The sequence below is a fragment of the Podarcis cretensis genome (genome assembly GCF_951804945.1).
Source record: "Podarcis cretensis genome assembly, chromosome: 11".
Lineage (NCBI taxonomy): Eukaryota > Metazoa > Chordata > Lepidosauria > Squamata > Lacertidae > Podarcis > Podarcis cretensis.
Genome location: NC_137180.1, coordinates 7,296,460 through 7,311,894, shown reverse-complemented (window position 1 = coordinate 7,311,894; position 15,435 = coordinate 7,296,460). Strand labels below are relative to the sequence as shown.

At 44.6% G+C, this 15,435-nt stretch overlaps 1 protein-coding gene across 1 annotated transcript in view; it reads right to left on the bottom strand.

Annotated features, from left to right (window-relative positions):
- NTRK2 (neurotrophic receptor tyrosine kinase 2) overlaps window positions 1–14,560 on the bottom strand; it is a 187,453-nt gene extending 172,893 nt beyond the window's left edge. The window contains exon 1 of the mRNA XM_079996083.1: window positions 14,345–14,560. The gene's annotated coding sequence lies outside the window, so the exon portion shown is untranslated. The remainder of the gene's footprint in view (window positions 1–14,344) is intronic.
- Window positions 14,561–15,435: the final 875 nt, after the last annotated feature.

Here is a 15,435-nt window from a genome sequence, read left to right as displayed (position 1 = left end):
TAGGGTAGTGATAAAGCGGGATATCAAATCCAAACTCTTCTTCTTCTTCTAAGTGATTCCCAGGGATGAGAACTGGGGTGTCTGCCTGTTTTAAATGAGGTTACACTCCCACTGAAGAAATAGGTATGCAGTTCAGGGTTACTCTTATAACTCTCTTTGTCCATAGGGGCCCAGGTGGCTTCTCTGATAAAAAGCATCTATCATCACTTCAGTTAGTGCATCAATTGGAGCAAGAAATCCTAATTTTGCATATACATTGGTGGGGTTTGCACTGGCCAGTGACTGACCAGAAAGGAGACCTTGAGGTCCTAGCGAAGATGTTGATGCAGCGTGCAGCTGTGTAGGTCTGTTAAAATGGTGAATGGCATGACAGGGATTGTTAAGAAAGGGAATGAAAATAAAGATGTCAATAAAACCATACAAATCTATGATGTGACTGCTCTTGGAATATTGTTTACTGTTATTAGTGAAGGTAAAGGGACCCCTGACAGTTAAGTCCAGTTGCAAACGACTCTGGGGTTGCGGCGCTCATCTCATTTTACTGGCCGAGGGAGCTGGCGTTTGTCCACAGACAGCTTCCAGGTCATGTGGCCAGCATGACTAAGCCACTTCTGGCGAACCAGAGCAGCGCACGGAAATGGCGTTTACCTTCCCACCAGAGCGGTACCTATTTATCTACTTGCACTTTGACGTGCTTTCGAACTGCTAGGTTGGAAGGAGCAGGGACTGAGCAATGGAAGCTCACCCTGTCACGGGGATTCGAACCGCCGACCTTCTGATCGGCAAGCCCTACCGCCCTTCACCCGAAGATCACAGAACAGTTATAAGAACACAAAATTCATAACATAGTAACAAACAAAATAACAACAAAGTTTAAAAGGCCATACATTGCTTAATTAGCCAAAGGCCTGGGAAAAGAGGAATGTTTTTGCCTGGCACCTAAAGATATATAATGAAGGTGCCAGGCTGACAACGTACTCCATAACTCCAGATGAGCCCATTCAATGGTTTCATGTAGATGTTAAATAGCATGGGAGATAAAATTGAACCCTGAGGAACCCCACAAGGAAGTCTTCATAAGGTTGAAGAGCAAATGGTGCTACCCACCCATAACTCAGACAGCTGCTCCTGAAGGATACCATGGTTGATGGTGTCCAAAGCCACTGAGAGGTTAATAATAGTAATAATAATATTCTGATCACCTTACTTCAAAAGATATTTTCGAGTTGGAAAAGGGCAACCAAAATGACCAAGAGGTTGGAACAACTCCCCTGCGAGGAAATATTACAGCATTTGGGGCTTTTAAGTTCAGAGAACAAGCAAGTAAGAGAACATGATAAAGGTGTTTAAAATTATATATGGTGTGGAAAAAATGAATAGAGAAAAGTTTTTCTTCCTTTTTCATAATACTAGAACACAGGGACAGCAAATGAAGCTAAAATGCTGAGAGATTCAGAAGGAACAAAAGGAGGTGCACCATACAATGCATAGTTAAACTGTGGCATTCCCTCCTTGGCATGGCCACCAACTTTGATGGCTTTATAAGAGGATTAGACAATTTCACAGAGGATAAAAGCTACCAATGGCTACTAGCCACAATGTTCTAGCTTCACTGTCAGAGGCAAATGAGCTCACATTTCTGCCCAGCCACAAAGCTTAGCCTTAGTTGGTGACTTTGAGCAACTCAACTGCCTCTCAATCTCAACCTACCTCATATTAGGGTTAGGAAGATAAAGCCAGTAGCTGGAGAAGCATTTGTGCTGCCCTGAGATAAGAATTAGTTTAATTGTTAAGCAATGGTCAAGGGCAGGGTCACTCTGAAGTCCATACTGACTACAAAAACCCTCAGCTGCTGCTTGGAATCTGTTGTACAATAATCCTATGGACCATCACCTAATCCTAGCTGTCTCTTTGGCTCCCCCTTGCTAATCAGCACTTGAAATTTGACCTTGCTGGCACTGCTGGACAGCTCCCTTGCCAGGTCTCTGGTTCTCATAGGACTTCAGTTCTTAGCTGACCACTCCCCTGCTTTGTCTGGGAAACTAGGAAACAGGACAGGGAGAGCGAGATACATGCACACATTAGCCTGAGAGTCTAGCTTGAGGAATTCAGTTATTGCAAATCGGCCTGATCTGCATCTCCTGGACTAATGTTCAAAACGGAAAATAGTTAACCTTCAGATTTCACACTTCTCCAAGTGTGCAATGCAATTCCCAGCTCCAAAAAATATACCCAAATGCACATAAAATGCATACTTTAACAAAAATATTTACATTTTAAAAACACATTTATAAACGCTTGTTTTGCGATGAAAGACATTCAAAATAGCATTTAAATATTTAAATGCAAAGTTGCTTACACATTCTTGTTTTTAAAAATTTGCAAGTTAATGCAGAAATGATCTGGAATAGACTTTTGAATGAACATATATAAAAGTGATACAGATTGGAAACAAACTGATCCATCCCTAAGTGTGACTGCCAATCACAAGGATCAATTACCTAGCTCATGTCCCATCCACCCTTGCTTCTCCCACATGTTCATTTGGTTGATTTCCAGTGCCTGCTGGCAATTTGCCCAGGATGCCTGATTTTACCCTATGGTATCCTCCACTTCACACAGCAACTGCTGACTTCACACCAACAGTTAGAGAGAGTGGAAGGAGGAATGAAGAGTTAAGAGGCCATAAAACTGCCATAAATCCTACTAATGCCCCAGTGGCAACACTTAGGGGCAAGATGCACATCCCAGTGGGATGTAATGGAGAACATGCTGCCCCATCACAGAGATATTCAAGGCGGGGTGGGTGGGTTGCTATTTGATAACAAGCACAAGAAGAGATTGATACAAGTGGAATCATCACTGCTGTGCAGCGAGTTCTGTTAGATCAGGCATAGGCAAACTCAGCCCTCCAGATGTTTTGGGACTACAACTCCCATCATCCCCAGCTAACAGGACCAGTGGTCAAGGATGATGAGAGTTGTAGTCCCAAAACATCTGGAGGGCTGAGTTTGCCTATGCCTGTGTTAGATTAATGGAGGAAACTTTGAAGACAGAGGGGGCAAAGATGCAGGGTCCTGCCTCTCCCCAAGTCCTTTGACAAATGCAGAGAACTTGGGAGAGCAGCCAGGAAACACCAGCACATAAGCCAAATTCCATCCTTCCTCACCCCGTCAATGCACATGCCACATAATTAGGGGAGGGGCAGGCGTTGGTGGTGAGCTGAGACAGAATCTGAATAGTAGACCGGGTCAATATTTATGAACCCATAAAAAAAACCTGGTCTCTTGTCATCATAATAAACAACTTTCTCCTACCATATCTGAGAATCACATAGTCTAGCACTATGCATGCAAATGCTATCTGCTTCAAGGCATGGAATGAAGGCTGGCTTACGCCACTGCTAAATGGATACAGCTATCACCACTCCAAATTAACTGGGAGCTCTCAGGTGGGCAATTCACCTTCAACAGGGGTTTCCATAGACCTGTTTCTTTTTTCACCGGGGGGGAGGGGGTAAGGGAGGGGCAAAGGGGAAAGGGAGCTCCCAGCAAGAAGCCCCTAGCCACCTCAGAACAGTATCTCTGTAAACCACATCTATCAGCCTGTCCCACTGGCTACTAGATTGCTGAGTCGGGGCTTGCGGCAAATTCGAAAGAAGTATATTATGAGGGCTGATAAGATTCTGCTGCTGGCTGACTGCTGCTTTCCCAGATACTTTCATAATCATCACCTGCTTTATGAAACCATTATCGTGAGGTGGACTTCATAACCGATTTGGAACGAAATATTGAAAAATTGCCCGGGTCTAGTGGTAGAGCATCTGCCTTGCCTGAGGAGGTCCCAGGTCCTATCTCCAGTTATCTCCAGGTAGGGCTGGAAGAGATTCCTGCCTGAAACCCTGGAGAGCTACTCTCAAGTCAGTGCCCAGCGAGATGGACCAATGAATTGACTCAGCTATATTCTTATCAATGGTTGGATGTGACAACCATGATAGCCTGGTCTCTTTCTTTCTTTCTTTCTTTCTTTCCTTACTTTCTATGTACCATGCAAAATAGTTCTGTGTACAACAGGGTTGGGGGCTGGGCTCAAGAATCCAATTCTGATAGAGCCTTCATGTTCCTCAGACTAGTCCTGAAAGAAAGCAAAGAATGTCAAATACTAAATGCCACGTAAAGTACCTTCAGTTGTGGCTTGATTCTAAGCTTGGGATATTAATATTGACTTCAACTGCAAAAGGAAAAGAAGAAGCCAGGACCCTCTGTCGGTATTGATAAGTGAGAAATATACAGAGCTATGCAGCTTGACCTCCTTGCCCTTCTGCAAATCCCTAGTGCTACAGCAGTCAGCGAGACCTCTTTTAAATGGGGATCAGGTTCCTCTTAACCTACAATAAGGAGTTTTGCATTAGTGAGCACAGGAGCTTGCTCTCCTTTTTGCCTTCTTCCCCTTAAAGCAGCCATTTGTTGTGTGATGTACCTTATGGCACCTACCCCACCCCACCCCGGTCCCATGCATAGAGCTCCATAAACTTTCCATTATCTGATACAGAGTACACCGAGTTTCTAGGAAAAACCCCCTCAAAAAACCACTTACTTTATTATAGGTAAAGGTAAAGGGACCCCTGACCATTAGGTCCAGTTGTGACCGACTCTGGGGTTGCAGCACTCATTTCGCTTTATTGTCCGAGGGAGGTGGCATTCAGCTTCCGGGTCATGTGACCAGCATGACTAAGCTACTTCTGGCGAACCAGAGCAGCGCACGGAAACGCCGTTTACCTTCCCGCCAGAGCGGTACTTATTTATCTACTTGCACTTTGATGTGCTTTCGAACTGCTAGGTTGGCAGGAGCAGGGACTGAGCAACGGGAACTCACCCCGTCGCGGGGATTCGAACCGCCGACCTTCTGATTGGCAAGTCTTAGGCTCTGTGGTTTAACCCACAGCGCCACCTGCGTCCCTTAGGTCCCATGCATAGAGCTCCATAAACTATCCATTATCTGATACAGAGTACACCGTTTCTAAAAAACAAAACAAAAAAACCCTCCAAAAAACACTTACTTTATTATAGTAAGAGTCTATTCTCACAATCAATGAGATCTATTTCTAAACATGTCATCAGTGTGAAAAGACCATTTTTTTCTGTCCTGAATGACTACTTCCTTCCTATTCCACGACCCATATCAAAACTATACACAACTAATTCATTTGCAAAAGTATATCCCATGCTTCTTTATTAATTCCAGGCAGGTTACAGGCATTACGAATTCTATGAACAATAACTAAACTGCAAGTTGTAAAACAGCTGTACAATCTGCAAGTAGAATTAAAATCAGCTTACACACTGTAGGACTTGTAACCAAAGACAATGTCACCATTTTTCATAAAATCCCTAAGAACACTACCCAGCTTACCATAAGGAGGTTATAACTGTGGCACTAGAACAACAACAACAACAACAACAACAACAAAAAGGTTGTAGCCCATCTCACCATCAGTCTAAACATCCTACACAGCAAGTAGATGAAGAAAGATTACCTCAAATAATTTAAGAAAGCAGGGAAACACTGGTGTAAGGTGGAAGTCTCTGTGCTATACAGATCCCAAGCCATTCAGGGGTTAAATTTTTCTAGTAGACACAGCGGATGCAGCAGCCCAGCCAAGGAAAAATAGGTTCCTGGACATAGCCCCACCCCATGGACTCAAGAGCAAACCAAAATCCAAACACACAGCACACTCACACATGGTCCTTCAAGGGGAATGTGACCTCCTCAATAACACACAGAGCTGCTCCTCCTAAAACTGAGCAATCGCCAGTATCTCTGTATCTTATCTTAATTCAGTTTAAGCTTCCCTCTGTTCTTGCCACTCCATGCTAAAAATTCTAAATTAAAAAAAAGAAAAATTCTGACTGAAACCAAACTTATCATTCCAATAAGATATCAGCAGTGTTTATCTGAACTCATACTGAGCACATCATTTGAGTTTTTCCAAGCCAGAATCTCTTGGAAGAATTTGGTAAAGAGAAGAATCATACTAAAAATTTGAAGTTGTTTTATAGATCATTTTCTTATGTGCTGAAAAGAAGTCATTCTTTGTTACAAGACACTATGCAAGGTTTCCTCGGCAACTCTGATAAATCAATCCATAAATTCCACACAGTCTGATACATCACCTTTTTTTTCAACCATTACAGACTGACTAAAATGGCAGCACCACAAGAAAATCCTCTTAAGCAAATAAGAAATCCCAGATAAAATAGTGAGGCAAAAAAATTTAGTCATGAAAAGATTCCTGGTTTGTTATCAAAATTGAACAAGTGGGATCCGCAACGTAATGTTGCACTGTATACCCACCTCCAAACAGGAGCGCTCCTGTTCAGAGTTCCAGTCAGCCAGTCCTCCGTGAGTGATGAGGAAGGAATCTTCCTCCCTCCTGCCCCTCCCATCTTTTATTTTTCTTTTCCAACTGACACTCAAAGCTCCATGGGTACCAAGTATGTATTCAGTTTTCACTGGTCTGGTGAAACAGGGGTGATGGGAGGAATTGAAATACTTTATTGTCACTTGTGCAACTTGTATACAGTGAGATTACACGAGCACCCCCCACTCAGCTCTCTCAGTCTTAATTCCCCTCGTTTACTGACGCACACCCACCAAACCTGAAAGTCAGTTGCCCTGTTGTTATCTTTTCATTCAGCAGTCTAACAGCCCACGGATAGAAGCTGTTCTTTACCCTGTTGGTGCGACTAATTATGCTTCTATATCTTCTATTTCTTCAAAGGAATTGCCACCTTAATGATATTTCATACTTTTGCAATGCTTGAGGTGCCCTGATGCATGCTAATACCCTCCCTTGCTGCTCTATGGACACTACCCAAGTCTACCATTACAGTGGTGCCCCGCAAGACGAATGCCTCGCAAGACGGAAAACTCCCTAGACGAAAGAGTTTTCTGTTTTGGAGGTGCTTCGCAAAACGAATTTCCTATGGGCTTGCTTCGCAAGACGAAAATGTCTTGCGAGTTCCGGCGGGGGTTTTTTTCCTCCCCCCCCCTTTTCTAAGCCGCTAAGCCGCTTATCCGCTAAGCCGATAAGCCGCTAAAAGCCACTAAAAGCCGCTAAACCGCTAATAACGCTAATCCGCTAAGCCGTCAATGGGCTTGCTTTGCAAGACGAAAAAACCACTAGACGAAGAGACTCGCGGAACGGATTCTTTTCGTCTTGCGAGGCACCACTGTAGATGATTTATGCATTTTATACAGTACCCCACAACAGTTATGTTTGCAGTGCTATCCATATCTAGTATCATAGGATCTTTCCCCCCCATAATGAGAGCCCATGTTACTCTTTTAGCAGTAACAACTGCACAGATTCTTCTCATTACTTCTCTGGGTGGGAAGCAGTGGCAGACCTTGGGATCTCAAATTCCACCAGTGCCATATGCAACTCCAAAATTTGGTGCCCCCAGCCTTTCACCCTCCATTCTACATTATAGTTGTGGCCTGTGCTTTTCCCCCCTTAAAGAATGTTTGGGGCTACTCTCATTTTCCTACTCATATTGAAATACTGCCCCTCAATGAGGCCAAACTTAGATTCACAAAATGTTTAGGGGTATGCGTACCCCTGCGTCCCCCCCAGAAAAAAGGGACTGGTTGTGGCGTCTCCTGCAACACCCTCAAGGCTCCACACCCAGTGCGACCAGTTCAGTCGCTCTTCCCCAGATCCACCTCTGTGAGAAGGACCCACACAATTAGCTCTGCACATGTGTTTCTGGTCCTCAGGTGTTTACCACAAGGCATGAGATCTCTCCACAGGGAAGTGGTTCCCATGGTGATTGTGATAAGCATGACAAGAGTCCAATTTTCAAAGTTTCACAGATTAATACAGTGACTTGTGGCTGAACCAATACAATGTGAAAACTGGTGCAATCAAAATCATTGGATTTCCCCCCCTGGTTGAATAAGGCTATTCTGGGTTAACAATTATCTGAACATTGATGGTGGGCTTCTTTAGCACTAAATCAAGGTTCACAGTGTCTTGACCAGGGGTCAGCAAACTTTTTCAGCAGGGGGCCGCTCCACTGTCCCTCAGACCTTGTGGGGGGCTGGACTATATTTGGGGGGGGGGGAGAGGAATGAACGAATTCCTATGCCACACTAATAACCCAGAGATGCATTTTAAATAAAAGGGCACATGCTACTCATGTAAAAACACGCTGATTCCCAGACCATCCGCAGGCTGGATTTAGAAGGCAATTGGGCCGGATCCGGGCCCCGGGCCTAAGTTTGCCTACCCACAGTTTTGACTCTGCTTTAGGCAGTACTAGTATAGATGTCTTTTGAAAAGATCTGACTCACACCTTTTTTTCTTGAGCAAAAAGGAAGAGAATCTGCTCAGAAGTACCATGTGAGTAGTCTAAGCTATCACAACAAACAATACAACAATATAACAAAATACAGTGGTACCTCGGGTTAAGTACTTAATTCGTTCTGGAGGTCCGTTCTTAACCTGAAACTGTTCTTAACCTGAAGCACCACTTTAGCTAATGGGGCCTCCAGCTGCTGCCGCTGCGCCGCCACTGCACAATGTCTGTTCTCATCCTGAAGCAAAGTTCTTAACCCGAGGTACTCTTTCTGGGTTAGCAGTCTGTAACCTGAAGCGTATGTAACCCGTGGTACCACCGTATTGAACCAATATAGGTTTATTTACAGTTTTCTATTATGAGGGCCGCAACCCCAGAGTCGTCTGCGACTGGACCTAATGGTCAGGGGTACCTTTACCCTTATGTTTCACACCTTACAAAATGAATCCTGCAAGATGCGCCATTAAAAGTGTTGTGCTCCCTGCCTTCTGAAGCTTAGCTTTTCCCAGTGCAATATTGGGCATCATCAATCCCATGTCAAAACAGGTTGAAAGGCCAACAGGAGGCCATGGCAACCACGATAGTGAAAATGCAAAAGCTAGAAGACCTCCTCAGGTGTTTCTATTAATCATGTGGTCTGCCCCTAGACAGCACAACATGCACCAGTAACTTGATTTGAGTCTGAAGAGGGGCCCCTTCATCATGTGAAATGTTTTCAATAAGGTAATGGGAAACATGGTCCATCAGGGTTTCTAAACCCATTGGGAACCCTTTTTGAGATTAAGGCGACCCCCTTGCCTGACTTTGCACTGAAAAGAGTTGCCGACATGCACAGCATCATCAAGGGGGCGGAGCTGGCCCTTCATATTCCTGCAGCCCCCCCCCCCCGTATGTTCAGTAGCTTGCCTAGATAACCTTGCCCCTGCAAATGTTTTCTACTTACCTTAAGACAGCTTGGCTATTTTAAAAAATGAATGAACTGTCCCTTTAAAAGTTACTACAAGGCAATCTACCACATAGTTTCCCAGGCACATAAAAGTACGAAGATAAAAATGCCTGCATGATTTCCTCCATTGCAAATTTCTCTGGCCTGAAGTATCAGTGTAGATATGACCACAACATGCAGCCTGGTGTCCGTTCTATCTCCATCAAGACATTTATCTGGGTCTGTTCAGATAACACTTACTGGGGACAAATTGCAACCTGCTAGAAGTCTCAGGCTCTTGCCTGTGTTTCTGCTGCCTCCTCACGAAGAGGAGAAAACAGAATCTGGTGCAAGTGGTACAAGGTGAGGAGGTGAAGTTGTGCACCTCCAAATCGTCAGAGAGGAAAACAGATTCAACCTCAGAAGAAGTTTCTGTAGAAGTTGGCAGTGGCCATTAAATAAAAGCAAATGGGCAAAAGAACGAGGGTGCTTTTATTGTATTACGCAAAGAGCATAATGAGCAAAACATGGAAGAGACCCAAGAAATTAACAGGACAAAGCTTCACAGGAATGCAAACAGCATCTCTCCCTCCCACCCCCCTTTCTGCACAAGCTTACAAACCTTGCTAAATAATTTATTATTTAAATTGCACAATGTGCCTCATTTATTAACAGGGCTGAAGTGGTTTACATTACAAGCACATTACAAATTCACACTGTGGCTTTTAGATATACATAATATACACATACACAACCTGCTTTTTCAATGCTATGGCGAGGAGTTGAAGAGCTGCCTGTTTTTCTGTTGGCACATTATATGCGTTCTTAAATAGAACAATTAATTTCAAACGTTGGTTGTCTGAAGTAATAGCTTGACAGAAGAACTGCTAATCTTAGCTACAACAATATACAGAAGTCTATAAGGAAATAGTTTGATAGGATAAGCTATTGACATTACCCCGATTTTTGCAACTGAATATTTTAGCACAAGAGAAAATATTAATCAAGAACTCTAAGAAGCCCATTAGCCATCTTGTTAATGTTTTAACTCTAGAAATTCCGCTGCGGGGGGGGGGGGGAATCTACCTTGAAATGCCTCCAGTGCAGATTTTGAATTCTCTGTCTTAACAAATACCTTACACTTGTTCCTCAGCTGTTAGTAACAACAGCAGCTAAGCAAGGCCTACATTAATTTCCCTACTACAGTGTCTCACTGCAAAGATCAGAATATTTGTGTAGCCAATAACCTGCAACAATCATGTCAGAAGTAGATTATGGCCCATTACGGAGCAATAACCATTGCAAGTGTGTATACGTAGCAGAAGCTTTTCAAGCCCACACCGGGACCCCAAGGAACAGAATCAAACACAATCTCATTATAAGCACAGGCTTATAAGACCATGTCTGTTGTATTCATTAAAAAGATAAGCAAGTTTGTGAATAATCTACTGAGAGAGATTTTTTAAAAAAAGATTCTGCAAAACACTTTAGGCAAAATTCCTTCTTCTCCCTAACTGGTTCAATCAGCCCAGTCCCAAACCACATACATAAAGCCAATGATATTCTCTATTTCTACCCTGTGAGTTCTATGTCAGCTTCTGTGAGGAAACAGTAATTTATCTTAATGTCTGGCAGCCAAAAGAATGTAGCATTTTCACCTAGGTAGGACATCAGAACCTCACATTTACAACTTATTCTGAGCTGATCTTATCCCTCCCACCCACCGAATTACTCCACCCTCCAGCCTTCCCTGTGTTGTAACATACCAAAGCATGGGAAAGTTGAAACCGTGCAAGCCCTCCATTTTACAGTGTATCCCCTATTCCACAGAAAAATTCCACTGACTCCAATAACAAGGCCTTAAAGTCCCCCACAAACCCACAAAAAAAGTTTGCCTCCTAAATTAGCTGAGATTTACCAATCATAGCGAAACACGTGCAATAAAATCGCTCCCAATATTTTTAAAGAAAAAGCAAATCACAAGTTAGGAACATCACATTTTTAACATGGGGAAAGCATGCAAAACTCCACCTATTATAATATGCAGCACATATAACAGAAAAAGCTATTATTTAATGCCTGATGAACTAGCACGAGACATACCAGGCTGGAAGCATTCAATTATGTATGTAGTTTGTGTGTAGTTTTGGAAGCCACATATAAAGCGTTGGTTTATTTATGGTGCAGTTGCCACATAAATATTACAAAGAAACCCTAAAATAATTCCCACGTTTAATAATGAGTACAACTTTGAGCTGCTCATCCTTTAGTGTCAAGGCCAATTTCAATGCTTTGTATCTTAAATTTGTACAATAAGATCTCCTGGGAAATTAGCCATTCCTCTATGACCAATTCATGATGTAGATGCTATCAAAATCAAATGGTGGTAACAGGGGTGGGGGGAGGACAAATACTGCCAACAAACTTCAGAAATACAAGGAGGAAATGAACCTAACTTGTATGTTTTCAGGGTAATTTCAAATTAAATAGAAATAGTTAAAGAGCATACAAGGAGATAATTTTTTCATGATTGATGGTGTCTGTGAAAGGATGGGGTACCAAATCAATGTCACCTTTCTTGAGTTGAAGATGAACAAAAAACCATTAAAACAAGCTGTCACTATCACTTTCTGAAATATGTGCTTTTATTATTGTCAAAGAAAGAGCTACAAAATAAAATAAGCCCTTTGAACAATGTCATAGAAAACAAATCCATCAGTTTCTACCAAACCCAGGCACTGGGAAATGCTGCAGAAGAACTACAATGAACTGTATATAGGCAGCCCAGAACAAGGATTTCTACGAAATTGATAATGAAGGTAATGGATTTTTCAGCTAAAAATAAACTGCAAAGGAAAAACTTTAAAAATACTTCTTGAACACAACCACGTATCTTGAAATTCTGCAAATAAACAATGTGCTCAATGTGGAAGAGTGAATAAAATGTCTTTAGCAATCTCGTGCATCTCTTGATTTACAGTTATCTCTTATTGTAGTATATAGCCTATACTCAGCTACCTATTTCAGAGGGAAAGGAGCCTGGGTTGAAAAATCAGCACTGTGTTCTAAAGGAGAAGCTAAATAAAGTACTTTTGCCTTTCCAATTAAAATAATCCAGCAGCTCTAATTTTTAAGAGGGACTCAATTTGCTATAGTAATAGTAAGGATAATACAATGGTGTAATCCAGAATTTCCCAAACTTTTTGAATTTGCCCTCCACCTTGACTGAAACTTACTTTACCTTCTTCACACCCCAAGTCACTAATGCAGCACCAACTCTTTTCTACAAATGAGCTTGTGTGCTAGAGGAGAACATCTCTGATCATATACAAGGAAATATTGTTGAAATAACACGGCAGCCTTTCAAGCTTCTTTCTCTCATTCAATTGGGCAAACAGGAGTTACCCCACAAACCCAGTATTTATCGCTGGTGATCCTCTGCTGCAGGGCATTCAACCCACCCAATTCTTGGTTGGTGGTAGGAGAGATGAGCCCACCGGTCCTGTCACTCATTGGTATTGGCATGGCTTCCATGCAAAGTCTCCTATGCCCCCAAAGGGGAGGCCCACACCACAATTTGGGAACCTAAGAAGTAGCCTATCCTAGAGGAAGGAAAAGTAAGGAATTCTTTATTTACAGTACTACTGTTACACAATTCTTCATATACTTTATATGGCAGAATATGAAACAGCAAGTGAGAACAAAACGCACAATCTACACTGTTAAGGAAACATGAAAACGGGTAAAGTCTAAGAAGAGAAAATAAATCTCATCTGCTTTTCTTTTCTCTGAACGAAAATGATACAAACAGTGTTTTGGTTTTTGCCTACTACACACAGCTAGCCTATATGCCCTTGTTCCCTCTTATTTTTAGAACACTAACAGCTTGTGAAAACCCAATAATAAGCAGGAATGTTCAAGTTCTCCTGCCTCTCTCCGCAGCAAAATCTGACAGCAGGTTTGTAACAGAATACTGGCCTTGTACTAAAATGAACACCAATCCATGTCCTTTATTGCTTTATCATCTAGTTTATTCCCAGCAAATTGGACTGTGGGCAATTAAGATTTATAAGCTAAATGCTTTCCAAATTATATCTCAGGGAAAGTCAAATCTAAATTAGATCAGCCGAGGCTTTTAGGCATCCAGTGAGTTGCCTTTTGAGCAAGTGCATTGCTATACAGAGACCATCTCGTCTTACACAGCCTTTACAAAAGGTCTCAGACAGTTTCCTTAATGCAGAATCTCTTTAGGAACAGCCCATTTGCCTACGGCTAGGGTGCCTTTTTCCAACACACAGGAATGGAGTGAAATGTTTTGGTAGTGCAGAAAGATTTTATGAAAGAGACGCCAAAAAGAGGTTTAAAAAACCCTCAGATGAGTGGCTCACAACGCAAGGGTGTCCATCCTTCTCATGCCTATTAGCTACAACAGACTGTCGCTGGCTCTGCACAGAGGCAAACATAGTGGTTGGTCTTTATGTGACTCCATCATTCTCTAAGGGTGGACAGAAGCGGTCTACTGGCATACGGTCACAGCACCAGAATGGTGACTATACATAACTTGTGGCAGATAAACATAGATATGCCTAGTCCAAATTGAACAATTTATAGGTTTGTTGCTATGAGATCTTGTGCGTGTTGTTAAAAGAGAGGGAAGAATCATGAGCCTTTAATGTGATGAATGCTTTTTAAAAAAAGACACACCAAAAGAATGGGTTTGAATGGCCATTTGGCATATAAAAGTGGGTGCTATTGGAAATGAAAATTAGGAAGCTACCTGTCTGCGTCATTCACAAGTATGAGAAATCTGAAAGGATTGCCTTAGTAAATTTCGTTGTCCCTGAGAGGGGGCAATGACAATAAAGATATTATGATGATGATGATGATGATGATGATGATGATTGCGCACACGCCAGATACACGCGTGTGTATGTAAGCATGTACCTATCTATGTGATATGGTGATATTGATAGGATATTGGGAAACGGTTTATCCATCGAGAGAGGCGTGGGAGCCTCCCCGCTCGCTCGCTCCCGCCCGCCCGCCCCGGACCACTCACATGTCGGTGACTTTCTCGGGCGCGCTCCTCTTGCCCAGCACCGGGAAGGACGTGAGGTTGCCGGCGGGCTCCAGGCACCAGATCTGCTCGGCGCTGCACGTGCACGACGCGGGGCAAGCCGAGGCGGCCAGCCCCCGCCAGGCGCCCAGCACCAGCCAGCACAAGCTCCAGAAGCGGGTGGCCGCCGGCCGAGGGGAGCCGTGCAGCTGCTGCTGCTGCCGCCGCCGCCGCCAGCACCACGTCCTGGGCCAGGCCCCCATGGCGACGCCGAGGAAGAAGAAGAAGCTGCTGCTGCGGGCGCTGCTGCGGGCCTCGTGCTCGCCCTCCCGCTTCCCGCCAAAGCCAATCAATCCAGCGCGGCTCCGGCGAGGGCCAGCCAGTCACTCGGGCATGGTCGAGGCTCCCGCGCGCAGACCAGTCGCCTCAGCGGCCGCCTTCTTGCCTCGCCCCTAGGCGGCGACGGCGGCGCCTCCTTCCTGCGCTCCGGCGGCCGGGGAGAGAAGTCCCGTGAGGCGGACAAGCGAGAGGAGAGCGGCTGTGAGGGAAAGAGGGAGAGAGAAGGAGAAGCGCCCCGTGAGGGTCAGCCGGGCAAAGGCGCGCGAGGGTTCGCCTCCCCTCCCGCTTCCCGCCCGGCGCGCGCGCGCGTCGCCCCGAGAAGAAGCAGCAGCAGCAGCAGGGCGCCGCAGCGCCAGCCCGCTCTTCTCCTCAGGTGCTCCTACCTAGGAGCCCCGCGGGGAGCTGCTGTCAGCCGCCCTCCTGCCCCGCTTCTGCGGGCCGACAGCGCAGGGAGGGAGCGGGCTGCGCGTGGGGGGTTGCGGTGGGGGGAGAAGGCGCTTCGCTGCCCCACGCGCCGCCACTGCCGCCGCCGCCGCCTCCCTCCTCCTCCTCCTTCCCTCGCCGCTGCGAAGAGCGGCTCCTGCCTCCTGCTCCGGCGCCCAAGCTCGGGGGCTGCCACCGGCCAAGTGACGTGAGGCTGACGCAAGGAGGGGTAGAAACTCCTTGACCAAAAAAGAAAAAAAAAAGGGAGGGGGGAGATGAGCCCAGCCTCAAATCCAAAAGAAAAACGGGGAGGGAGCGAGCGAGGCGGGGAT